This window comes from Emydura macquarii, unplaced genomic scaffold, assembly GCF_026122565.2.
Source record: "Emydura macquarii macquarii isolate MOO-44397 ecotype Brisbane River unplaced genomic scaffold, CSIRO-AGI_Emac_v2 contig_2432, whole genome shotgun sequence".
Classification (NCBI taxonomy): Eukaryota; Metazoa; Chordata; order Testudines; family Chelidae; genus Emydura; species Emydura macquarii.
The window spans coordinates 3837813-3864335 of NW_027132569.1; the positions used below are offsets into that span (position 1 = coordinate 3837813).

General features: G+C 41.9%; 2 long non-coding RNA genes across 5 annotated transcripts; one reads left to right on the top strand and one right to left on the bottom strand.

The window, feature by feature from the left end:
* Positions 1-5969: 5969 nt before the first annotated feature.
* LOC137162575 (uncharacterized) lies at positions 5970-19395 on the top strand. Of its 3 annotated transcripts, none has more exons than XR_010922412.1 (4): positions 5970-6006; positions 9533-9626; positions 14737-14838; positions 19115-19395. It is a non-coding gene; the product is annotated as an uncharacterized lncRNA (long non-coding RNA). The 3 variants fall into 3 exon arrangements; XR_010922411.1 differs by lacking the exon at positions 5970-6006 and adding an exon at positions 6647-6774; XR_010922410.1 differs by lacking the exon at positions 5970-6006 and adding an exon at positions 8231-8540.
* A 2685-nt stretch (positions 19396-22080) lies between these two features.
* Positions 22081-23644, bottom strand: LOC137162576 (uncharacterized). Of its 2 annotated transcripts, none has more exons than XR_010922414.1 (3): positions 23505-23644; positions 23148-23197; positions 22081-22344 (listed from the first exon to the last, which is right to left on the bottom strand). It is a non-coding gene; the product is annotated as an uncharacterized lncRNA (long non-coding RNA). The 2 variants fall into 2 exon arrangements; XR_010922413.1 differs by lacking the exon at positions 23505-23644 and adding an exon at positions 23296-23496.
* Between the last annotated feature and the right edge of the window lie 2879 nt (positions 23645-26523).

Here is a 26523-nt window from a genome sequence, read left to right on the forward strand (position 1 = left end):
TCAACAATCTCTAACCCAAGTCACATAAATAAGCAAAATTACAAAATGAGGAGCAGCACAGCTATTACATAAGGTCAAATGCAGCAGAAAGAACAATTCTAAGTAATAACAACATAACAGCAAATGAAAACATTGCAGTCTGCCTGCTCCAGGCCTCTCCTTCATCTCCCATCACTAGCAAACTGAGTGCACAAACTTTTTGATTAGGTTCAAACACCTGGTATGTGCAGCATTAACAATGTTGGATTGCAATGCTCATCTGTCTGCAATTGATTAGTTTGCAGCAAGACCTATGGCCTGCTTACTCCACAGTCTATTAAATGCCTTACTTTGGCTTTCACAAAAATCACACCGAATATAACAGGCAGATAGTGCTGATGACACATACTGACGGAGTAAGCAGGTACCTCCACCTGGCTTTGAGCCTTCCAAATGCCACCTTCCTGCACCTAAGTTCATATTTTGAAATCACATTGATTGACATACTCATTCCATTAAAAGGAGTGAGGCTATGTGCAATCCAATGATCAGTGTATGTTACGTGTCCCCCTCCGGGCCGACCTGCAGCGGGTGAGAGCTTGTTACCTCCTCAGCTCTATTGCTCAAGCTGCAGCAGCTCACCTGTTTAGCTCTGGAGATCGCCAGTTCCATCTGCAGGGTGTCAATCATCACATATGCATGTCCCTTTTTCTAGGCACTCCCTTGAGCCATTTTAAGATATAATTAGCAACACAGACTCCTCCATTAGCTCCCTTTTCCCAATAATTATCATAAATACTTACTGTCGTTGAGCCAGCTCTCTGCAGATGTAGAGAAAGTTATCCTTTCTTGTTTGGAAATCCTGCAGCTATGGCTTGTTGTCCTCAGGCTCAGGAACCACCCTGTCCTATTAGTCTGTCATCAAAGTCCAGACCCAAAAGCAGCACTGGTAAAATTAGTCTTCCACTAGCTCACACAGCCAAATTAGGCTGTGGGAAGGGGGTTGAATGGACCCTCTCTCACTGAGCTGTAATGTAAGTTCCATGAACTGCTAGTCTTGGTTGCTGGATCCCCATTTGTACTGCCAGATTACCCTGCAGTGGTTCTCCTGAGCTACCTGAAGTGTTTGGTGATTATTTTTTAGGACCTCCCAGAAAAAGGTCACTGAGCAAAGAATGAGCTCTGGGCATTCACCCTGGCTTCCATGTTGAGAATACGCTGTGCAACCTAGGGAGCTATGGTGGTTGACTCCTTCTCCCACAATTCCCTTGGACTCCCAGAAGGCCTTTCAGAATCTCCCACCAGTTGCTGCTTCAGGGAACTGTATCAAGGACAGGTACCCAGAGGGTTGCGTGCCTGCAATGTCTAACTGGAGTACTGTGTGTGGATGTGGGACAGAACTGCACCTGAAATAAGGTGGCTAGCACAGACACACTGAACCGGTGTTGAATCAGTGTAACCCCACTGCTTCAGTTCACAATGGAATAATTCTCCAGGATAGACACTCCCACAGACCGTCACAGGTGAACAAGTGAGTAGGTAGCACCTAATTAAGAAACCTCCTTTTTGGAGGTTTTGATAGCACTCAGAGGATCAGTTCAGTAAAGGCTACTTTTAACTATCGTCTAGCAATGCTTAGCGCTTCTTGCAGATAAATATACTTTCATTGTGCCAATAAAGATGAGACATTTTAATTTTAACTTATGTCTAGGGAAGTCTGTTAGTGCAGCAGAGAGGCTGTGTGGTCTAGTGCACCCCGCACTAGCCTGGTAGGAAGGAGGTCTAGGTTCTAGTCCCAGGTCTCTCACTGACTAGCTATCCAACTTTTGCCAGGTCGTTCATGACAAGATTTTCAAAGATGCTGATAATCTGCAGCTCCCAATGCTTTCAGTGGAACTGTGGGTGGCCTAGCACCTTTTGAAAATAAGGCCTTCTTTATTTAGGTGCCTAAATAGGACTTTAGATGCCTCACTGAGGCACTTAGGATAAAATCCTGGCCTCACTGAGATCAACGGGGCCAGGATTTCACCTTTAATTTTCAAAATTTTGGTCTAAACCGCTGCACTTCTGTTTCTCTCCATGTATAAATAGGAGTTAATAGGACACTGACTTTTGTAAAAGGCTTTGAGCTGTATGGATGAAAAGCAATATACAAATGCCAGCCATTATTACAATTAGCAACAGGTGAAGGACTATATGGTATAGTCAGTAGGTTTGTGTTCACTGGATCACTTATTTTAGTTGGAGACATGAGTTTTAATAATGCATAACAAATCCTAGTTGCATTTCAGCATCTACATTTCACAGCACAACTGTTGTATCATTTGTAAGGAAACTGTATGGATCTGGTTGCTTTTACCAGAAAGTCACTCATCTCTGTGTCATTACACTGGATACAGCAAGAAAAGCTGAATTAAATAGGATTACACATGGTATATATTGTACATCAGTATGCACAACATTTTATTTTCCCAATTCCATTTCCTATTGAAGTTATAGCTGAGGATTTGAGGGAGGGGAGTGGAAGAAGAGGTTTATCAATACATTGGCTTCTAATAAACACCACCTCAAATGCCGGAACATAATAGCTGCATTAGCATTAGATACTTTCCCTTGTTTTCAGGATTATTCATTTCTTCCAGCAGGAACCTCTAGAGGGAACACTTTGTTAAGCCATATTGTGAATGACTTATATTATCTAAAAATTCTTTCTGAAGTTTAGCATATGGAAGAAGTTTTATTGGAGAACTGGAAAGAGGACTAGGAAGAGTGTTAAAGCGAAGGTGAACATACACAAGATGGGTGAAGTAATATCTTTTATTGGACCAATGTCTGTTTGTGAGAGAGACGAGCTTTCAAGCTTACACAGAGCTCTTCTTCAGGTCTGGGTTGGCTTTGGTAGACAGCTAGCCTGGCAGTATTTGGACCCATAATTTTCCACTTGTGCAGCTCCAACGGTGGATGTGTAGACATTTTTAACTCCACGTCCTCTATCCATAATAGGATTTTAGTAGGTTTAGCCAACATAGTGGTAAAAATGCCTCTGTCCTGCCTACTCTACATCCTCCACTCTTGCTACCTGGCTATACCTGTATAGATTATAAGCCTGATTTTTCTCACTCTAGACAAGGCCAAAGCAAGCAGTGACAGAGGAATTTAAATCTAAAATGTTATGTTGACTGAATGTGTATAGCAACCACTTCAATAACTGCACTGAATTAGCTCCAACAAAAACCATAACTGAGCCCGTTTGGTATATGTAACGTTTTCTATCACTGTATGTGATGCTAACTTTTCATGCCTTTTTTTACACATGTACTGTGGCTGAGGGAACTATAACCTTGAATTTCCTGCCTCTGATGAGCATGTCAGTTTTCAACGACAGTGTCGCTTGAGCACAAGTTTTTTTTGCATTTAGTAATGAAGGGCCAAATCTTGTAGCCCTTCTTTAGGCAATACCTTATGTTTACACTGTGGAGTCATCTTGTGGGACAAAGAAAAGTGAGCAGATTAAATTCCAGTAATTTCAGATCTGTTGGGTAACCTCTTTACATTTTCCAATATTTTACAAATTAGGCACGCTATATTTTTTAAAGATTAATGTTCTGAATGCATTACTGATAACAAATACTGTACTAAAAATGGAACAATGGCTTGAAGAGCGCCTCGCTGAGAAGCTATCAGAGTAGATGGGGGATGTCAAGGGATAGAATGAAATTCAACTCCACTTGTTTGGTTTGAAAAAAGATTTTTTGGTCCAAGTGATCCCTATTGCTTAGGGCCAAGCTGAGTGGAACAACCCTGAGGACAGAGAAGAAAGAGTGCCACTCTTATGCCATTGGCTCCATCTGCCTGGGACTTAGCAGAAGACTGTCCAAGTGAATCAAGTTCTGCAGATTTCATGGGTGGGGTTAGGAGGGGACCCAAGGACCAGCTGTTTTCTGCACTATTGTCCCTGGTTGTTCCTGTAGACACTGCACTGGGAGAAGGTAATGCTATAATCAGTATTGTCACCTCTGGAGTTCCCTCAGCTACTACTGTGCAGCCATCAACTGATGGAAACATGGCAGATTCTCAGTTGGTGCACAAAGTCCATGGAGCTATGACAAAGTACACCCGCTTGATGATATGCCCCATGGTTCCTGTTGCAGAAGTTGCTATCAGACATGGGAGTAGCATGAAGAGATAGCTCCTACACGTGGCTGCTTCCTGCCTCCATGAATCTGGGAGGGGTTTCATCTCACAGAGCCCTAGGAACCATAGGGTTGGAAGGTCATATCCCTAAACCAAGCTACATCCTATGAGGCCCCTCTCATCCCAGGGGACAATTTCAGGAAACTCCTCCAGATGGGGTTACCAGGGCCCTTACCATCCTCCTACAAGGGGAAGAGCTAGCTGTGTAGCAAGAAGTTTAGTAACTCAAGCGATCCTTTAAAACAGAATATTACACATGCTGTATTACACCCAGAAACAATCCAGTCTCATGTGGCAACAGTAAGTCATTCTGTAAGGGGCAAATAACTCACTGAAGAAACCATCTTTCATTTGCTTTGACCTCCTGCTTCGAGAGATCTCTAATTTCCATCAGTTGTTAATTGGCAAATTCTCACTAAAGGCTTGCAGTCACCAGCTTGCAAAAAAAAAATCTTCATGAGCATTCAACAAAGGACAAAATACTATGGAAACTAAGTCTGTGCTTATGTGGGTGGCAGAATAACCTAACAAGCTGTGACACCTGGACAAAAATTGCAAACTAGAATTTTAAAGCTAGTTTTATTTTTTTTTCTTCCTTTTTAATTGGAAATTCAATAATTCCATACATTTGGACTTGTTCTCTGATTTGCAGATATGAAAATAACAAACCCTGACACATTGCACCTATTAAGAGTACAGTTTCAGTGAAATTAAATCATTTAATCAAATCAAGGTTAAAGCATTTTTGTGTTTACTTGAAATGGCTTTTAAATCTTTTGAATGGAAGCCTAACAGGAAACACTAACTTTTATAATAGGTCCGTGAAAAACATAATTATGTAAGAAGGGGGTTCCATAGCTATATTGTGTTAACCTATCTAATTATGTCATCTTTAGAGAGCTAAGAAAACCCTTATATATTCCAGAATCTTTCTGTTGATTGATCATATATGCTGACTCCTGTACCATTCTTCTCATCAGCCAGGGTAGCTAGTATCTGGATTATGTCTCTAGCCTTGAGGGGCACAGATGGTGGGCTTGACTCTCCTCTTAGTTACACTGGCGTAAACTAGGTGTAACTCCACTGACGTCAGTGGAGATATATAGCTGTAAAATTCTTGTGAGCAGAGAATCAGGTTGAATATCTTCCTCTGCATTTTTTTTTTTTTTTTTTTTAAACCAGTCCCAAGCAAACGATCAGCACTCAATAAATAATAATGACTGATACACTTTCTAAAATGTGGCTAGGTAAGAAACTATGATTCCTGCTGTTTTTTCATCATCCATCTTATTGTACACACAAGAATACCTTAGCTGGGATGGGGTCACAGATTGCCAGCAGCCTGGTAGCAAATTATTTATGACAAGAACAAGGGATACTTGTCCTTGGAGGAAGGGTTATATCACTCCATGTATTACAAGAGCTTGTATTAAACAAGGCCGCAGCAAAATCAACCTAAGTTCTGTATGCGTACAGTGCCTGGCACAATGGGGTCTGATGGGCTGAAACCTACTGCAAGGTAAGCATTAAAGCATATTAGCGTTAAATAATAATAGTCCCTGGCTGATTTGCAAAGCATAAGGACATAAGTGGAGGGTTTTGTTCTCCTGTTCATTTTAGAGTCTATGAAATTCAACTCTGATAGCAAAGGAAGGCTTACTGTCTGCTAGTTTCAGCAGTGAGCATCTGTCCTCTGCTGTCACCCATGGAGATATTATCTCACAAAAGTCTTGCTTATGGCATGTTTTCTTTGTTTATTTTTGGAAAGCGTGTAAGGTTCCCTTCCTGTTTACGGACCAATGATATCTGCCTGGCTGAGCCCACAAAAGCTAGGTAAGTGGCTCTCGTAAGATTAGACTTTTATGTGTCACATCACTGAAGAAATGCTTAAAATTTAACCATAGGTTAAAAATACTGTACAGAAAGTCTGCATTTACAGTGCTCCTTCCTTCTAGGGCAAATGTAATTGTTCACAGCAACAGAATAAAAATAGTGGGTCTAATGCACTTCCCAAAAAGCTTTCTGCAGAAATATCTTCTGCTGTCAATTCTGGTTTGCATTCTGCATTAGCACATCTTGGCCATGCCACTTGTATCACAGTGCAGGTGGATATTTGCTAATTCAAAGCTCTTACTTCTCTATGCTAAGCGAATTTACATTTCATGTGTTAGGGCCCAGGCTTGGGTGTTACAAATCAATAATCAGAAGTTATTCGGAATATTGCAGGATTGGCCCCTTAGAGATCAGGGTCAGAAGACTACAAGCAATTAACTTTTGTAGTGCACCTATATAAGGGAGAACACATGCCCGCATCTGTGGCTTGACACATATCATCTTGGAGGACATAATGCTCATTCATGGTGGTTTATGCTAATAGTCAGACCAAGGGTGGGGGGAGAGGAGAGGGAGGAAGCTCATTATTAGCTCCAATCAAGGGTGTGAAAAAGGTTAGCATGCCATTCTGAGGAGGAACCATGGAACTGCAGGCAGCTGAAGGGGCAGTTTTTGCATGGATAAATCTTAACGCTCAGGAGAATGCTTAAGCTAAGATTGATTTTTTATTCATTTAAGTTAGCAATAAATGTAAACTCCAAAAATTGGGTGAGTTTTACACACTTACCTAGTGTGACTGTTGAGCTGACAGTACAGGGGAGGAAACTCTGCTTATTTGCATCTTTTTCTCTTCTCTTAGTACTCTAATAATGGTAGTATGTGTCAAAAGCTTCTTTATTGTCCAGATATCCTCTGATTTTTAGCCAGCCATCAAATTGGCCTGTGTGCATAATCAATTGGAAGCTTCCTGTAACTGCATGATCTGAATATGCATTTGTGTAACTGTGGTGAAAAATTACACCCACAACATTGGAGGCTGGTTTTGAAAATTTAGGCCATAATGCTGAATGTTAATTTCCAAATATTTCCAGGAAGAGGCACAGCCAAGTTTTGTTATACCACAGTAATTGCTGCCATAGTCAATCCAAGAAAGGCTGGATGCTTTTCTGTCAGCTTTATTCCACTCAGTCATTGTCAGTGAATTGCTCGAAAACTACTACAGCAAAACAATGTACATTATTCAGATCCCTTTGATTTCTTAAACACCTTGCTGCAGCGTAGATCTATTTCTCAGCATTCTGGGTTATAGACATGAGAAAACTGTGGTTGTGTTCAAATTAGAACTACACCAGGACACACCTAATCTCACTTTAGTTTACAAGGAGGGAGGGAGATTTTTTTTAAAGGCCGTGTTTATATCTGAAATGAAATTTTATTCCCAAGGTGACCTAGGCCGATCGATGAGATTCCCATAATTTGATCCATGCTGTAACAAATATAATGTAACGTAATATAATGGGCCTGAACCTGCCCATTTAAATCAATGAGGATTTTGCCACTGACATCATTCAGAGTCAAAATGGTCATGTGTACTCAATAATTATAAGTGCAATATAATGTTGAAAATGTAGGCCTGGCCTCACGCTGGCCACTGCATGCTCTTCTTAAGGGGAAGTAAGAGACAAATACTTAAAATTAACAGAATATTGTATCCAGGGCAACTTGCAGTTCAGTTACTGACTTTCAACATAAAAAAGTGATCTAATTTCGGATTTAGAAAAATGTTTTTTTCTTCATTTATGATAAATGAGTTGATGATATCAGCAAAATCTGACTAATGAGAGAACATCTACCATTTGCAACCCCACTGCATAACTGGGATCTTTGTTAGACTTGCACTCCTCTTAGAGACTTAATGTAGCAATGTTAACCAAAGAGGCATTTTTCCATTTCCGACTGGCAAGAAGAATAAGACTTTCTATCATCCATGCCTTTGCGTATAGCTACACTATGGAGACTATACTAGCGTAGTTACATTGCCATAACTATGCTGGCATAGCCTGTACTGTAGGCTCATCCTACATTGATGGAAGGGACTTTTCCATTGGTCTAGGAATGCCTCCTCCCTGATTGACGGTAGCTATGTTGGCTGAAGCATTCTTTCATCAGCATAGCTGCGTCTGCACTTGGAGTTAGGTTGGCATAGTTATGTCAGTGAGGGGTGTGGATTTTTCATAGCTAACTTTTAAGTGTAGGCCAAATAGTTACTAAATAGTCCACGGGTGGCAGGGCAGGATCGGGATTACCGGGGGGAGGGTCAATGGACATCAGAGTCAGGAGGCAGCAGGCTGAGGCTTGGGGAGCCCAAATTTCCAGCCAGGGGTCCCAAACCACCCCACCCCACCCCCTCCCCAGATCTAGCCTAGTCTAGATCCTCCCTACAGGATTTACCTGCTGCCTGGGGTCAGAGGGAGCCTGGCTGGGAGGTGCAGCCATACACACGCCGTTGCTGAGAGAGGCACAAATTAATGCAGGTAAGAGGAGGGGAGGCACTGCAGGCAGGGTGGCCTCAACCCCAAGTGAGCACAAGGGGCTGGTGGCACTGTGTGCTAACACCCAGCATGGCTAGTCTAACCCCAAACCCTTAACCTTTTTTTTTGTTTTTTGTTACAGTGAGGGGCGGGCATGGCTTGAGAGTTGGGCTCCTGTTTCCCCCTCTCTAGCTGGGTGCCACCCTGAGGCTGGAGCAGAGGCCCCAGACCCCAAGGGCCTGGGGTCAGAATGACTCAGCCCTGCCCTGCTGGAGCAAGGAGGTGCCACCCGGGGAAACAACAATTCACAGCTGGTTGATTTAACCTGATTAAATCAAACAGCTAATCAGTGGCCAGGCAGGTGGGGCAAGACAAACCGCAGCCACAGTCCATGGGTGAAATAGGTGATTAGGGGACTCTGCCAACAGCTAATCACCCCGACCATCCCAGTGGGTGCTGAGCACCCACTATTTTTTTCTGTGGGTGCTGGGCCCCCTGGACACCCCCAAAGTCGGCGCCTATGGTGGAGGCTCAATATAAGCAAGAAGGTGCTGCAGGCAGGCTGGGCTCCATAAGAAGTATTTGACTCTGAAATTCATTCAGCACATGGTCCACTAGAGCCCAGATCTGTTAACATTGTGGGCATGCTGAATAGCCCTTCTTGCTTGTAAGATGCAGGTTCTATACCTTCACATGGCCTAGATGGAATATCAGGGCCTGGTAGGTTAGTCTTTATTGTTTTTACTGGGCAATCAGATAATGGGACTAACCACATCAATCCCTGCCTGAATCCTTTCACTGAGTCCTTCTATTTCATTACATCAAATTCAGGATTCTTGGCCTCACCTTCAAGGACTGTCACAAATCTGCCCCTCCTTATGTACCTTTCTGCATTTGTCTTATGCCGCCAAAACTCCACTAATGCCGCAAGCCTAATTCTTCAGCTTGTCAGCTTTCACACAGATGTCTGCACTTTCTTCCCTGCTGTCTTGTAGACAAGGAACACCATCCCTGTCCCCAAGGCTATTATCCTGGGTCTCTTTCAAATCCCTTCTCAAGAAGGAAGAGAAGAACTTGCTAGTCTATGAGGTATGATCTACACACAGTAAACCAACTTATTGTATGAAGTGTTCTTACTCTAGTGACCGTATGCTATTCTATATTTATTTTGTGCTGTTCTTGAATAAGGTTGTCAGCTCTTTTAGGCAGGGACCGGTCACTTCTTTTGGAAAACTTCATCAACAGGATAGGTATCAAGTTACTGGTACAGGAATTAGTATAAGGTGCAGTAATGTTAGCATCAGAGTGACTAAGCGAATACCTCTGTTAAGACTGTGACCATGCCTTTGTGAACTAGAGATTTTCAGAAGACTGAGCAGTCTCAATCTAAACAGCTCATACTTTTAAATAAAAGTGAATTGCCTATTCTCCAGCAAACCAGTTTCCTGGGTGCTTACTAAAAATCATCACACCATTACAAACTGCACATTAATTATTACTTGTTGATTATTTGTATTGAACAGATGACTGAGACTGAGTGCAGTTGTGTTAGGGACTAAACAAACACAAGGTAAGAGATAGTCCCTGGCCTGCATATCTGACAATTTAAAAAGACATGACAGAGAAAGAGAGAATTATGATAACTGTACAGAAGGGTAACCAAAGTGCAGAACTTAAATGACTTACCCATGATAACACAGAGAGTCCATGGCAATGCTAGGAAATGAACCTGGCTCTCCCAAGTTGTAGTCCAGTGCCTTAACTCCAATACCATCCTTCCTTCCCAGAAGCATTCCGAGTAGTTACATTTAATATGGTGTTCTCAGTATTTCCCATTCTACAGAGCACTGAAAATACTGAAAATGTGTGTTAAATATCACTTTTGAATGCCTAGAATATTGTTTCCTGATGACTACACAGTGCTCTATAAATAATAAATAGTGATTCCAATGGTTTACCTAAAACATTCCCCCTTCTGTCCTCACACACTGGGGGATATGCCACAAAATCAGCCGCACCTTCCAAAACAGAAAAGACTGCTTCTAATATGCGGCTTTATCTCTCTCTCCCAATCAGGAGTGTAGTATTTTCTTTCAAATTCTTTATTTTAGTACTGTATCACAATAGAAAAAGTTAAATTAAAAAATACTACCATATGTTGGTCTCTTTATTATTTTATTAAACTGTGCTGCATCTGGCTACGTCAGCTAAGACTTAGATAACTGATAACTAAAACATCCCTTTATCAAGAATGGTCTAGTTATTGTTAAGGGCAACATCACATCTGCTTCCCTACACATTATCTGGTTTCTGTATAAGGAAAAACAATAGCAGACTCCTAGCAGCAAAAGCAATGTTTTAATTTCTAATATAGATTAATAAAACAAATGAATTTGTTAATAAATGTTGTCTTAGGCTAAGCAAACCCCTTATTCCAAGAGATGGTTAATGCTTAAGGAAACAGATGTTGAATGTACCCATTAACTTTGTCTCTCCTAGAGAAGTGAAGTGTTGCAGCTGAAACTGATGAGATTGCATACGTGTGAACTGAAATGGCACAGTGCTTCCTTCTTCTATTTTGGTTGCACTATTGCCTTGCATCTATATACAGCACTCTCTGCAAGGGTTGCACTGGCAATGTACTGTGGACATGGAGCCTGCAGCTAACCAACAGCCTGTGCATAGCTGGCCCACATCATAATGAATATCTTGTAATTGATGAAAGGCCAGAAAGGGGCCATTCTGAGAATCTAGTCTGACTTTGTGCACAATACAGGTCAAAGCCTTCCCTGAATTCATTCCTGTGTAAACTCGGGAGTATCTTTCAGAACCGTTTCTCATCCATTCAAATGCTGGCTGGGATTTGAATCAAAAGCTGTACTTTTAGGCCACCAGTGCACTTTTAATTCTTATCCTTGGGATGTGTATTTATATGAAAGCTGTGCAGTGGGTCAGAGGAGAGGAGGCAGCTGGGCCCTGTCTGCCACTAAGGGCTTTACTCAAAATAACCAGCCCAATGAATTTTGCATGTACCATATAGCATAGCTGGTACATGCTCAGCAGCCTGCCCCACTCAGGAGGAAGAGAGAAGGGTTTGAAACTGTTTGGTCTGAGATGTTGTTATAGGATAAGTGATAAGGGAAGTTGCGTGATGGGGCGTGTTGCGGGCTGAGGATCAAAAAGAACGTAGACTGCTGCACAAACAGAGGCTTGGACTCCTGGATGGACACTCTACCTAGGCTGTCTGTTTGGAACATTGGGGGGATTGAATTTGTAGGATCGCTGGTTGGCTTCTGCAGAGAGGGAACGGGATCACAGAGGGGCCAGCGAGCTAAACTGAGCACGAAGGGAAGCACTGCCAGTCTCTGATAAGACTAGGTTTTCCCTCTCTGAGGAAGACCTAGAAGGGTTACTGAAAGCTATTGTTTTGTTTAACTTGATGTTTAATCTGGTTAAATCAAAGCTGTAGTTTCTCAAACACAGAAGTCGGAAGTGTAGTCAGTCAGTGAGTTTTGAAGAGGCCCCTCGAAACAGAGTTAAGAAAAACAGCCAGGTTCACCCGATATTTACAGGCAAGCATCCTGAGATGAAGCTTAGTGGGGTATTAGCTGTACCAGTGACCCAGAGACACCATGTTAAATAAGGTGCCTGCCCAGGAAAGGGCAGGTCATGACAGCAGCCTTTGCAGTTTGCTCCGGTACAATGGGCTACAGCTGTCCAGCCTAGAAGCGATACCAGGACAGATAAAATGATGTCTTCTTCAGAAAGAAAAGGGCAGTCTTTTGGTGAGCCAAAGGAGAAAAATGTTAGTTCTAGAGTTCTAGTCCCCGTTGGGATCTCGGACCAGAAAGAGAACATCTAGTACGAAACCACATCTGAAGACCAGTACGGCAGACATCAACTGATGAGCTCTGAGACATTGCCAGCTCCTCAAGATGTTGCTCTTTATCATTTAGCATCACCTCAGTCTTATCTGGGTTGAGCTTTAGTCAACTGAAGGACCATGTGACAACAAGCCAATTGTCCAAATCAGGGTTTTGGAAAATCATTCACATATACTAGTGATACCATTGGTATTCATATATCCTAACACTCTATGATGCTGGCTTGCTGGCTGATGTTGGCCAAGTCACTTCCCTCCCGTGCCTCAGTTTCCCCATCTGTAAAAAAAATATTGACCTTCTTATTAAAGCACTTGAATGAATGAATGAATGAAAAGCACTATATAAGAGCTAGGTTATTATCATTATGTAGATATACAATTGTAACTAATCACAGCAGTTTCTGTCTCTGGAAAGCTAAGAGTGAGTTGACGTGGAAGTGGTTCAGGATGAGGGGAAGCAAGTAGTGTAGTACCATAAAGACCATCTTTAGGACCAATTTAATTCACTGTATATTATAATTTAGAAGAATGAATATGCACTAAGACGATGATTTTTTTCTGTCAAGATGAAAAGTGGAGCTGCCAGTCCATCCAAATTATATTCAAAACAATAGAGACAGATTAGGAGTGTGGGCATATAAGTGATTTATGCATATCAGTTCAGTATAAGGAAATGTAAGGTAATGAGGCTAGGGAAGAAAACAAACAAAGAAAATAGAAAGAAATATGCTCTTAGTGGCCATACACGTAAGGGCACTGAATAGGAAAAGCACCAGATGTTATGCTTCAAAAATTAAGGTGCAATTGTTTATCTGCTTATGCTAACAGAAGAAAGATAGCATAAAATATATCAGGGAAATTTTCCTTTATTAAAATATTAAAGTTGTCCTCATTGCCTCTTTTTCTGCATCCTGATTCTGGTTTCAATATTGGCCATGTTTCAAAATAGATTATGGACCTCATCCAGGAGCCAGCCTTTTGCTTAAGAATTATCAAGGCTTGCTTAAAGAGATTAAGCTGCAGTTCTGTCTGCAATCTGAGAGAAAGAAAAAAACACTCGAGAGAGATGTCTTTGCTGGCACTTATTCTCTGAGCCCTTTGAAATGCAAATCACTTGTATTAACTCCTGAAGCCTCAAATCTCTCTCAGATAATTTGGATTATCTGCAAATGCTTGTACATGGAGTCTAAATGTATCTCTCTAATCACTTAAGTTGTTAAAGAACAGATTTACTGTCCATCTTAGAGGCTTGTCACCTCCGCCTTGTCTTCGGACATATTTGAATACCTTAGTCTGCCGATATAGCTACTGAAGTTGTGTAGAATCTGGTAAATAGACAATGTTCATTCTTTCAGGAAAGGCAGTCACACAGGCATTTATGGAAAAGACTATATTAATATCCAAAAAGGAGGCTATCAGCACCTCTGCCTAGCAATAGCTGGAATGATCTGAAACCATGTATTACCCCGAGGGTAACTGAGCTCACTAGGGTCTTGTGGGCTACTATGACATGTCAGTGTTTCAGCAGCAAGTGCAGCTGCACCATTATGGCCTACAATGTAAGCTCTGGTGCAGTCTTGACAGTGGTAAACATATTTGTGCCCACACACTAGAGCTCACACTACTGGGAGTGCCTTTGCACTGGTGCTGAAAAAGAGTTAGAATTTTCCAAATATAGACATCCCCTGTGACATCAGCTCCCAACCTGCCCTCCTTAACACTTAGCTAGACAATCAATATTCACTGTATATTTAGAACTTACATTAACAACTACAGATCTAGTGTAGACTCTTTGGTTCAATCCTGTTTATTTACAAAGAATGAACACAAAGTTCTGTTTCCCTGAACACAGTAGGAACAAACATGGGACAGTTTCCTTGCTCACAAGGTCCAAGTCTGCCTTTCCAGTCAGTACTCTGCCCAAAATAATAATTATTATTAATCCCGTTTATTACAGCAGTGGCTTAAGGGCCAGCCAAGTATGTGGTCCCATTGCGCTTGGCACTGTACAGACTAGTAACAAATGGTCCCTGCCCTGAAGAGTTTATAATCTAAACAGACAAGAGAGACACACGATGGGGGAAGAGGTATAACATAGGCAGAGTAAACAACGCAATGATAGCAAATATCATGCTAATTCTATGATTTTGGGGGTTTTTTGGGGAAGGGGCAGTTTTGTTAGGAAGGGGATCGGCTAAATGGAAAGAAAAGGGAAGGGGATGATAGAGACAGGGCAGGGAGGGAGAGAGGGGCAGGTGTGGAGTGAAGCTGAAGTGAAGAGGCTTGACTTGTATTATAAATTTCTCCTCCCAACAGAAACAACCTGCAAAGCCCCAAATAAGCAATTGGGTCAAGAGACAACATTATTAAAAAGAAGACAGCTGCTATAGATCTGCAAATATTCTGCTGGGGAGTGAGGTGGGGTGTTGTCGTTCTGACCTGATCTCCTCAGGGTATGTATGGCGGGGCCCCTCTCCTCTGCCTACTGCTTGCCCTCTCCCCACAACAGACCCTGGAACCCACAGACAGGCCTCCATCACAGTGAGGAAAAGGGGAGGTGAGGAAATACTGCCATGAAAACACCTGCCCCCTCTCCAGGTGACCAGGTGCATGATCCATGGGCAGAGGCTTTCCTCTGTTTTACTCAGGCAAGCTCTGACTGAACATTTGTTCATTCTTTGTGTATTGCAAATTTCATACGCCACAGTATATATTCATATGCAAAAACCGATGGTAAAAGGACATTATTAAGACTGAGTAGGCAACCTTAATCCTGGCATTCCTTAACTTTTGAGGGTTTGTCTTTTGCAATCTTAATGTTCCTCTAGCATAAGTGTGTTGGGGAAGAGGCAGGTGTGTGCACACGCGCACGAGTGTGTGATTTCTTATGTTTTTAAAAAAAGCAAACTGAAAAAAACAGAAATGCCATAACATGGCTTCATACCAACAACCACATGCTTCAACAGCAGATCTGGAACCTTTCGATCGGCTGCACAGACCTCTGCCACTTGAGTTAACGGAGTAAGGGATGGCAGTAGCATCTTGTCGTTCTTCAGCACTAGACAAGACTGGGACACTGTGCCAGTGGGCTTCACAAATACATGCTGACAGCAGAGGAATGGGGAGACTCAAAATCTCGGGAGGTGAAGAGCCTGTGAGAGGGAGCAGGGGACAGCTGGAGCAAGCAGCCAGCAACCAGCACAAGGCAGAGGAAGGCAAGTCTGCAGAAAGTTCTCTGAACAGCCAAAAGGCCAAAGCTCCCTGCTTGGGCAGCTTCTGCTCCTGCTGGCTAGGGTCTCTGGCTTGGCTGCTCTATGCAGTTTTCACCCCCAAAATCACGTGGTGGGAGGGAGAGAAGGCATTGCCTGGGTCCTAGTGCTAGTGTCTCCCCAACACATTTCTGGAACTAGGAGTTGCTAAGCGGAGGAGTGGCCCTCTCTGGGCATCATTTTATCTCCTTTCCTTCCCCAGTGCAGCAGTCTCTGCTTTAGCTGTTTGTGCCTCTGCCTTCGGTGTCTCTAGTTGATTCTTGCCTCCCTCCTAGGGCCAGACTCACACTGCTTCTCTGCTCGCTTCCTGGAACCTTTTTGCTTCTGACACACACAGCTCCACCATTAAGTCCCCCTGCCCCTGTATTTTCAGTTAGTCTCAGGGAAACCCTTTTTATTCTCCCTGAATTAGTACACACACAGGCCTTCCCTAGTGCCGTGTGCGGTGACGTCTATCATTTCAACTACCGAATCCCACAAATTAGCTCAATTGCTTCTCCCCTTTAGCCTGAATTAGAAGTGGCTATCACCTATCATGCTCATCAGTTTCAACCAAGTTTATGATTGATCTATAGATCAAAGACTCACCTGCTGGTGACATCGACACTCCCCAGCAACGGCAATTAACCTCTTCCTCCCTCCACATCTATACTTGAAACGTTACAGTGGCACACCTGCAGCTGCACTGCTGTAGTGATGCACCGTAGACACTACCTATGCCAAGGAGAGGGGGTTCTTCCATCAGCATAGGTAATCCATCTCTCTGAATGGTGGTAGCTATGTAGATGCTGTCTAGACTGGGATTAGATCAGTTTAAAGTACATGACTCAGGGGTATGGATTTTTCATACCCCCTGAGCTATGTAGCTGGATTAATTTAACTTTTGAGTATAGACCTGTCCTCAGCCTAGCAAAGATAACACACTCCAGTGTTCGTAACATTAACATTCATAACCACGGAAGGGAAGCTAATGTCATAAGCATGGATTGGGATATCAATGAGTGACTCAGGCAGGATGTGGCTGCAAGCCAATACAGAAAGACTTTAGCAATACGGTAGTTTAAGGATGAGATAGCACTTTTGTTATAAAACCCTTATATCTAGTGACCTTTTTTTTTTTTTTTTTTTTCAAAATACTACCTTTGGGATAAAAAGTAGAGTTTGTTCTCCATTTATATGTTCAAACTGCACCAACTGATAAAGCCTTAGATACGTGTCTAATATTTCACATATGCTGCGTGATCAGTGTACTGCATTTACACAAAATGGTCATGCATGACTTTTGTTGGATTAGCATATCAAAATGTAAAGCCATTTAGTTCTCATTCATGGCAGACATTTTTTCTTCTTTAAGTTCAGTTTTTTCTGCAGCTTTTTTACATTAAAAATATCAGCAATGAATTCTAGCCCCCACAAAGGCTAGTTGAAAAAGGAAAAATATTTTAATAAACTTTTTTGCAAAAAAATTATCCCCTTCTTTCCCCCAATCAAAGTATGTCAAAATTATTGAAGCAGCTCTAGTTCTGACTTCTTTGGAGAAATTTAGCAGTCTTCAGAAGGCAATCACAGCAGGCTGAAACCAAGAACTGCAGTTCTCCCACTACTAACTGAGAAGATAAGGGGCGTTGACTTTTAGGTAGACAGAATATTTTTAGGTAGTCTAGCTATCTCTAATGTTAAAAAAAAAAAAAAAAAAAGCATAAAAAGCTCGCTAAAAATCCTTTGATGTCTTCTGTAGAATTCATTTAAAAAGTAGTAAAGGGCAGGCACCCAATGTTTCGTTTGTTTTGCAATTCATCTTTAATTAAAAGCATCAGGAGGCTGAAGATAGAAGGAAAAAAGTGGACCAAGAACAGAGCCCTAGAGAATATCTAGAAAAATCATCATGAAGAGAAGATAGATTTGTGACACAAGGCACCCAGAAAAGTATCTAGAGGTAAGTCTCATACACGAGAGTATGCTGGACACCAAGAGTAGGATTTTCAAAAGTGTTCGCAGTAAAACTCCCCATTGACTTCAGTGGGAGCAAAGTTAGGCGAATGCCAAGCGCTTTTGAAAATCCCACTTCAGTGTAGCATAGACAATGGACAAGATAACAGTACTTTGTGTTCTAGTCTATTGAACCCTGATGACAGATCCAGTAAAATGAAGACAGATGATAGCCAAATAGGCATTAGCCACAGCAAGTCCATTGTGAGCCATCCGCAGAGTGCTTTCTATCAAGTAACCTGCTCTGACCCTTAACTGACAATGAATAAAATGAGGAGGGGGTGTGGTAAAACTCAGTCAAGGACAATGCATTCCAACAGTTTGCAAATGAAAGGAGACAAAGACAGGAAAAAATATTAATTATAAAAGGGTCAAAACTGATTTTTTAAAAAGAATTAATGAACATTTGAATTTGGCTGGGGTGGGAGGGAGAACTTGATACAACCAGTTAGATGTGTTGAGCAACGGGGTGGACTAACAGAGGAAGCCAGTGTCACAATATTATTAGGAGAAACTGAAGAAAAGGAAGAAGAGTAAGGTGTTACGATTTGTTCTAGTCTCATTGAAAGACAGAACAAAGTGTACACCTCAGGCATAGGCACTGTCTGATCTGGAAAACAACATTCAGGAGGTTCAGAGAAAGGAAGAACATAAATAACACCATGTTTCCTTCTTAGGTTTACTTGCAGGCTTAGCAGGCTTATTTGCCTACACTGGACTGGGGCTAGTAAGCTGGTTTAACAGGCTCTCTCGCCTAGCAGCTAGCAAACTCTTGCCCAGCATCAACGTCAGCACCCATCAATGTCCCACATAGTGACCCCCAAACTTCCCTCCAGCACAGAGGTTAAAGTAGGTTGAAACAAGAGGGGATGTCTCAGCACACTAGCCAGGAAGGAGTTCTCCTTAGTTTTAGCAGCAAAAGCCAGCCAGAAAGGGAAATTCTACCTTTGTTTTTAGCAGAGCTGCACTCCTGTGTGATTCCTTGCACTTTTAACCCTTGATGCAACACCAACACACCCTTCAACTACATCCATCTTCACCAACATTCCCTACCAACAATTAGAGTTACAGCATTTAAACATCATTCACATTCATTTTCATTATATTGTATGTATATTGGGAAACTCTTCAATACAGTGGCCTGTTATTTAAGCTTATGGCTTAAGCTACATGATTTATCTTCTGCATACTGCCTAATTTTCATCATTTCATCATTTCTTGGCTCTTAATTACTCTACTGTTAGTGTTCTCCTATTAAAAGATACTACAGTAGTTCCCCAAGCACAGGAGCATCATTATTAGAGGCTGTAGTGTTCCAGAAATTCCTTTGAGCATGCTTTCTAACCATCATGAACAACTTGTGTGTTTTCATTCCAAATCTAATGTTTCTGAGAGTTTCAGCCTCATTTTCCTCCCTCCTCACCTTTTTGCACTAGATACCTTCAAAAAACAGCTCTTGGGCATAGCAGAAGCCAACTATGTGGGATGAAGAACTCATTAGAGAGCAGTTTTCACAGAATTTCCAATCTGTGAAGAAGGAGAAAGGAGTCTGCCGGAGGAGATACCATAACAAAGCAGAAATGAGACTCAGTTTAGGAGGCTCGAGAAGCTGGACACCACCTTTTGAACTTCCTAGGTCTTAATTAATTATGTTTGCATATTAAAAAGAGCAAAACATGCACTTTTAACCTGGATGACTTTTATTTCAGATCAGAAAATGCAAAAACAAATGCAGTGTGAGTGCATGAGTCAGAGAGAAAGCAGTGTCATGTGACTTACACTGAAACAGCAGCCATCTTGCACTCCCTGATTTCTACTCCTCTCACCCAGCAGACAGGAAGTGAGACTTTACATTGAGGATTGCAGGTTCTACAGTGCAGGACGCTGCAGTTGACTCACTCTGTTAGCAGGTGTAGGAGCCCTACAGGGGGATGCTGATTGATTCCTGCTGATTCACTAAGGCCAGTCTTATTATTACTGTTTATTTCTAGTGACATCCACACTGTCCAAACAAAGAAATAGGTATGATTGTCTTGAGGGTCACACAATCTAAATCTAAATCCAGAGAACCAAATAATCAGAAAGCAGATAATGGGAAGCTCAACAACAACTAAATAGTCATGTTATCAAATATTGTAAATAGGAAATGTAAATTAAACCCTACGTTCTTCTCCAGCATGACATTGTCAAGTAGCAAGTTTCCCAGAGGGCTCACAGGAGAGGTGGGGCTTCTGGAGGGACCTGCATGAAGAGAGAGTCAGGAAGGTTGTCCCATACATAAGGGTCAGCATGGAGGGATGCACAGAGATGTTTGTGTGAAAAGCAGGTGTGCGGCTCATTACTCCAAATGTGATAGATGGGAAGTGAGAGTGGCTCTTAATGGAGCAGGAATGAGGACACAGGAAATCTTGGATGAAAACCTTTGAAACACCAATGCACATAAAGAAAGAGTGTACTGAAGTTTCTGTTGTATTACTGTTGTTTAAACATATAACTAAAGCCAAACACCTGGAAGGGCGTATCTCAATCAGTGACTCAAGGTCTGTGTTCTGGGCTGAAGACAGACAGTGACTAAGTCTATCTATTCAATTGACTGCAATACATATCTTCATGCCTCCAGCTTCCACCCTGGACACATTACACGATCCATTGTCTACAGCCAAGCCCTAAGATACAACCGGATTTACTCCGATCCCTCAGACAAACACCTACAGGATCTCCATAAAACATTCTTAAAACTACAATACCCACCTGGAGAGGTGAAGAAACAAATTGACAGAGCCAGACGGGTACCTAGAAGTCACCTACTACAGGACAGACCCAACAAAGAAAAAAACAGAACATCACTGGCCATCACCTGCAGCCCCCAGCTAAAATCTCTCCAACACATCATTAAGGATCTACAACTCATCCTAGCAGATGATCCCTCACTCGCTCAAGCTGTGGGAGGCAGACCTATCCTTGCTTACTGACAGCCCCCCAACCTGAAGCAAATACTCACCAGCAACCAACCATACACCATACAACAAGAACACTAACCCAGGAACCTATCCCTGCAACAAACCCCGTTGCCAGCTCTGCCTGCACATCGATTCTAGTGACACCATCACAGGTCCTAACCACATCAGCCACACCATAAGGAGCTCATTCACCTGCACATCTACTAATGTTATATATACCGTCATGTGCCAGCAATGCCCCTCTGCCATGTACATTGGCCAAACTGGACTGTCACTACGCAAAAGAATAAATGGACACAAATCAGCCATAAAAAATGGTAACATCCATAAACCAGTCGGAGAGCACTTCAATCTCCCAGGACACTCTGTAGCTGACTTGAAAGTTGCCATACTTCTACAAAAAAACTTCAGAAACAGACTTCAGCGAGAAACTGCAGAGCTGGAATTCATATGCAAACTTGACACAATCAAACTGGGTCTGAATAGGGACTTGGAATGGTTATCTCATTACAAGAAGTAATTGTCACTGTTCACATGTTCTCACCTTCTAATCAATGGTTGTGAATAGGCCTCATCTACTCTAACTGAATTGGCTTTGCTAACACCTACCCTCCCCATTGTTGTTCCTTACCCTTGGGTATATATATATATATACCCCCTATCTGATTTCTATTTCTTGCATCTGACGAAGTGGGTTGCAGCCCACCAAAGCTTATGCCTGCAGAAATTAATTTGTTAGTCTTTAAAGTGCTACAGGACTCTTGTTTTTGCTGTATACAGACTAACACGGCTACCTCTCTGGAACTTTTCACCATGGAAGTTTATCTATGGAGCAGTACCCACCAGCAAACAGGATTATGACATCTAGCCTGCACGCAGAGCTACAGTGGGGTGCTAGAACAATTTGTATAATGAGGGTGCTGAGAGCCATTGAACTAAACTGTAAACCCTGTATATGATGGAAACCACTTCAAGCCAGGGGGTATGGTAGCACCCCTAGTTTCAGCACCCATTGAGCTACATGCACTACATGTTTGAAATCTGACAAAATGTATTCACAGGGACAGATCCTCAGCTAGTGTAAATTGTCACATGCCCACTGATTTGGAGCAAAGGAAATTTACATCAGCTAAAGATCTCTCCCTCCTCTTCCCCCCCCCCCCCCCCCCCCCCCAATCCCTAATTTCAAGGACATTTTAGAGAAGGACCTGAACTAAAACATCAGCCAGGGTGAATACCTTAGAACTTTCTGGGCATTCAGAATTTGGAGATGGAGCTAATTTCTGCAGCCGAGGCCCATATGTAATCGGAGCAAAGAACTGGAGGAGTTCAAGGACACAAACTCTTGTATAGGCTGAGAAAAGCACAGGATGTGGGAGGAATTTATGCAGATCTCATAAGAAAGCCCACATGTTAACACACACACACGTTTATAACGTTGGTGAAAGGTTTATTTTGTAAGTTAACTCTTCCTTTTGCAGTATCAAAAGCAAGCAAAGGAGAACAGCACTGTAGTAATCCAGTCCAGACCCTTTCAAATATTCTAGGATTAGTGTGGCCGAAGGCAACTGGCATAGTTCCTGTAGGAGGTGCACTGCAGTAATCGGCATATCAAGGTGGTATGAAAGAAATATGTAGAAAATACAATCAATGCTAAGAGGATGATCAAACACAGTAAAAGTTTGAAAAGCAGCTCCGGAGGTTTCCTGCAGCGAGAGAAAGAGAGACAGACATACACACTGATAAAAAACATTCAGGCAAGGCAACGCAGAATGCCAGAAGTTAAGGTCTATTAAATTATCTAGTCTCTTCCTTCACTCTTAACCAACCTGGCTAATGAAGGGTTCTTCCTTACTATTATTATTTGTATTACACTAGATCCTCTTGCTGGGATCAGTGCTATATTGTGCTGGGTATTGTTCAATATGTAAGAGACAGCCCTGGCCCCCAAATAGTTTGCAATATAAATATGAGAGACAAATAGAGTGGGAGGAAGTAAGCAGTATTCCCATAAAACAGATGGCGAACTGAGTCACATAGAGATTATGTGACTTGCCCAATGTCACACAGGAAGTCAGGAGACTAGTGTAACTTTCTGGGAAGAAAAGGATGCTCACCATTGCACCAGGGTGATTGCGAAGGTGAATACTGCACTGGCAGGGGCAGCAGCTTAGGAGAATCTTGAAGGAACCTATCCAGCCTAGTCAAGGAAAATATGTACCGTAGACATTTTATCAATGGGTAAACTGAGGTATAGCATTGTCATGTGACTTTTAAAAGGTTACACAGCAAACCCAGTGGAAGAGTGAGGACTAGAACCCAGGCATCCCAAGCCCCAATCCCTTATTATCTTTGTCCCTCAGTGCTCTAATTTTAGATACAATTTTATTTTCCCTGCTGTAGCTACTATTCCACATTGCCTCTCCAGGGACAGTCAGGATAGCCTCAACCCCATGGCTCTCAAACACAAGCTAAATGGATTGGGATATAAACAAAACATTTCACCCACCTGAGTGAAGAGAGCCTTTTGCTTAGGCAACTATTCATTAATTTCTCAAGCTGCAAATGAAGAAAACAGAATAAGGGAAAGAGAGGGTGTAAATTGTTTTGAAATCATGTTTTCTCCTTTCAAGGAGAACAAATAAATAATTACTCACTGCAGTTATAGATCTCAGCCATCCTATGGGATTAGCACCTGGGCAAATTCACATGCAGTAATTCCATACAGGCAGTATGATGATACAATAAATTGTATACAACAAGAGTTTAAAAAAAAAATCACATATGAGGAAAGAGTTTGGTCTGCGTTTTCTCCAAGCTAAGATACAGGAGCAGCAAAAGGGACCTCAGCATAGTCCAGCCTTACCAGGTTTGCTTTGGCCATCTCATGCGTCAGTGATTCTGAGTGGACTTCCTTCTGCTCTGGTAACTGGCTGTGAAAAACAAAAACACCAAAATAGAATCCAGCTGATTCTTCTGCAGCTGCACCGGCTCAGATCAGCAGTGCTAGCAGGAACAAAAAACTATGCCTCAGCAAAGAAAGACCCAACGATGCACCCAAAAAAAAAAAAAATACATGGCATATGAAGGAGGTGATTTTACACAATCACTTTTGTACGTACTTGTGCTGTTTTAGGCAAGACAAGGAAGAGAAGAGGAGGTGTTGGTGGCTGAGTCTGTCATGAGCCTCCTTATTGGAGGATTTCATATTGGACATGTAATTTTATTTTATTCCCCTACCCCAATTTCTCTCCCTCTCTTGAATCTTGAGATACTGTTTTTAAATTTACAAGCATTTGGTTCAACAGCAGGACAGGGAAATAATCATCCATTAACCCCACAGGCCTAGATATGAGCAGGGAAACCCTTTCTGAGGACATTCCACCTCTCTAAGGGCACCAGGCCTCAACTACAATTCTGTTCCCCTCAGCCACTAGACTGTGTGGAAGCAAACAGGAGCTCTCAGCTTGAAGCCAGCTTCCAGGAGCAGCAGTGGAGCAAGGAGATGCCCATACACTGCACCTTCATGAACATCAATGATCTCAGCAGACCACATTGTACAAGTTGAACTCTGGACATTCCTTTCTATCTGTTGATTAGTTGTCTAATATACACAAGGTCTCAAGGACATCCCAAAGTTCATCCCATGTGTTCTTTTCATCCCTCCAAGTGACCTTGTCCCTTAGTGCAGGTAATCACTGGTTTTCATGTGCTGTCTACACAATGGTGCTGCACAGACCCTAAACTTCCACTCACTAAAACATGACAGTGCAACAGTGAACCAAGAAAACAATGTTATTGGAGGAAAAAAATACTTGAGAAGGGGCTAATGTTCACTCCAAATACATAAAAAATGGGTAAATTTCTCTATGCTTAAAGGTATTTGCGCAAGAAAATAAATGAGTGTTAGCAGGCAACACTTAAGCCATGGTATTTCTTGAACTCAGGGGACTTACTTTTGCACTGCACGATGAGCAAAGGGTGGGTGGGGGCATTACATCCAATGCTTAGAATCACATGGCTAAGACAGTGCATTTAGAATCAAAGATGATCATGTAATGATCATTTGGTGTCTTCGAACTTGAAGATTTTGAATTTTTATGCCTGTGAAAAATTACGGTATGAAGATGAGAGTTGGGAGGCAGCTTATGTGAGACACTGCTGGCTAAAAGAAAAACAGCTGTTTTGCGAGTTCTAAAAGTAACATTACATGTCTGAAAGCTTTGTTGCTGCTTTTGCTATTTTTATCCATCCTTCTTCAAAGTACAACGTGAATTAGGTGCACATTGTAAATGAAATAGACTAGAAAAGGGTATCCTGTTCCACAGATTTCTCTCTTCAGAAGGAAACAGTCCACTCTTGGAGTCCGAATCTTTCCTGACCACCCGTATGCTGAGACAGTCTAAATTGAAACTTCTGTTTTGTTAGTGTGTAAGCTTTTCAGGTAGGGACCAAGTTTTTCTACGCTTTATAAATGCCAGGTACCTCCGTGACGCTATGTAAATGCATAATAATAATTAATAACAACAACGAGCAGCAGCTACTTCAGGAATGAACTATATGAGAGTATTTTGGGTTTAGGTTTTTTTTAAAGTAATCATAGAAAAGTAGCACTAGAAGAGACCTTGAGAAGTCATCAAGTCCAGCCTCCTGCGCTGAGGCAGGACCAAATGAACCTAGATCATTCCTGACAGGTGTTTGTCCAACCTGTTCTTAAAAACTTGCAATAATGAGGATTCCAGAACCTCCTTTGGAAGCCTATTCCAGAGCTTAATAACCCTTATCATTAGAAAGGTTTACCTTATAGCCAATCTATATCTCCCTTGCCTCAGGTTAAGCCTATTACTTCTTGTCCCACCTTCAGTGACATGGAGAACAATTGATCACTGTTGTCTTTATAACAACCATTTAGTGGTTTGAAGACTGTTATCAGGTCCGCCTCAGTCTTCCTTTCCAAGACTAAAGATGCCCAGTTTTTTAAATATTTCTTCATGAGTCAGGTTTCCTAAACACCTTTATCATTTTTGTCATTCTCCTCTGGACTCTCTCCAATTTGTCCACCTTTCCTAAGGTGTGACACCCAGAAATGGTATTCCAGCTGAGGGTTCACCAGTGCAGAATAGAGCAGGACAACTACTCCTGTATCTTACATACGACACTCCTGTTAACACAGCACAAAATATTAGCCTTTTTTGGCAACTGCATCCCATTGCTGACCCATATTAAATTTGTGATCCACTATAACTCCGAAAACAACAAGAGTCATGTAGCACCTTAAAGACTAACAAATTTCTGTGGGCATAAGCTTTTGTGGGCTCATCAGATGCATGAAGTGGAAACCACAGATAGGAGGTATATACATATATATCATGAAGTTGGTAGATTTCCATTTCATACGGCTAAATTCAGTGCCTTCCATGGTGAAAAGTTCCAGAGGAGTAGCCGTGTTAGTCTGTATACAGCAAAAACAACGAGAGTCCTATAGCACCTTATATATATAATCTCATATCCACTTCTTCCCCGCATCCAGTAGGCCCGGATCCATGTGAAAGAAGGAAATTAGGTTGGTTTGGCATGATTTGTTCTTGACAAATCGATATTGGCTATTCCTAATAACCCTATGATCCTCCAGGTGCTTACACATTGATTGCTTAATAATTGATTGCCAATACTTACAAAGCAATTAGTTCAGAATTTTTAAGCTCCTCTTGAAGATGGTTTATCTGTATCTGAAGATCCTTAAAAGTGAAAAAGAAACCCAACACAATCAATTGTGGCTTTTTTTGCATTTGGACGTTCACCAGTCTAGTGCTCAATAAAAGTCAAGTCTCCGTTCATTAGCAAAACACTGACTTCAATACTGTCCTTGCAAATATTCATGTCTC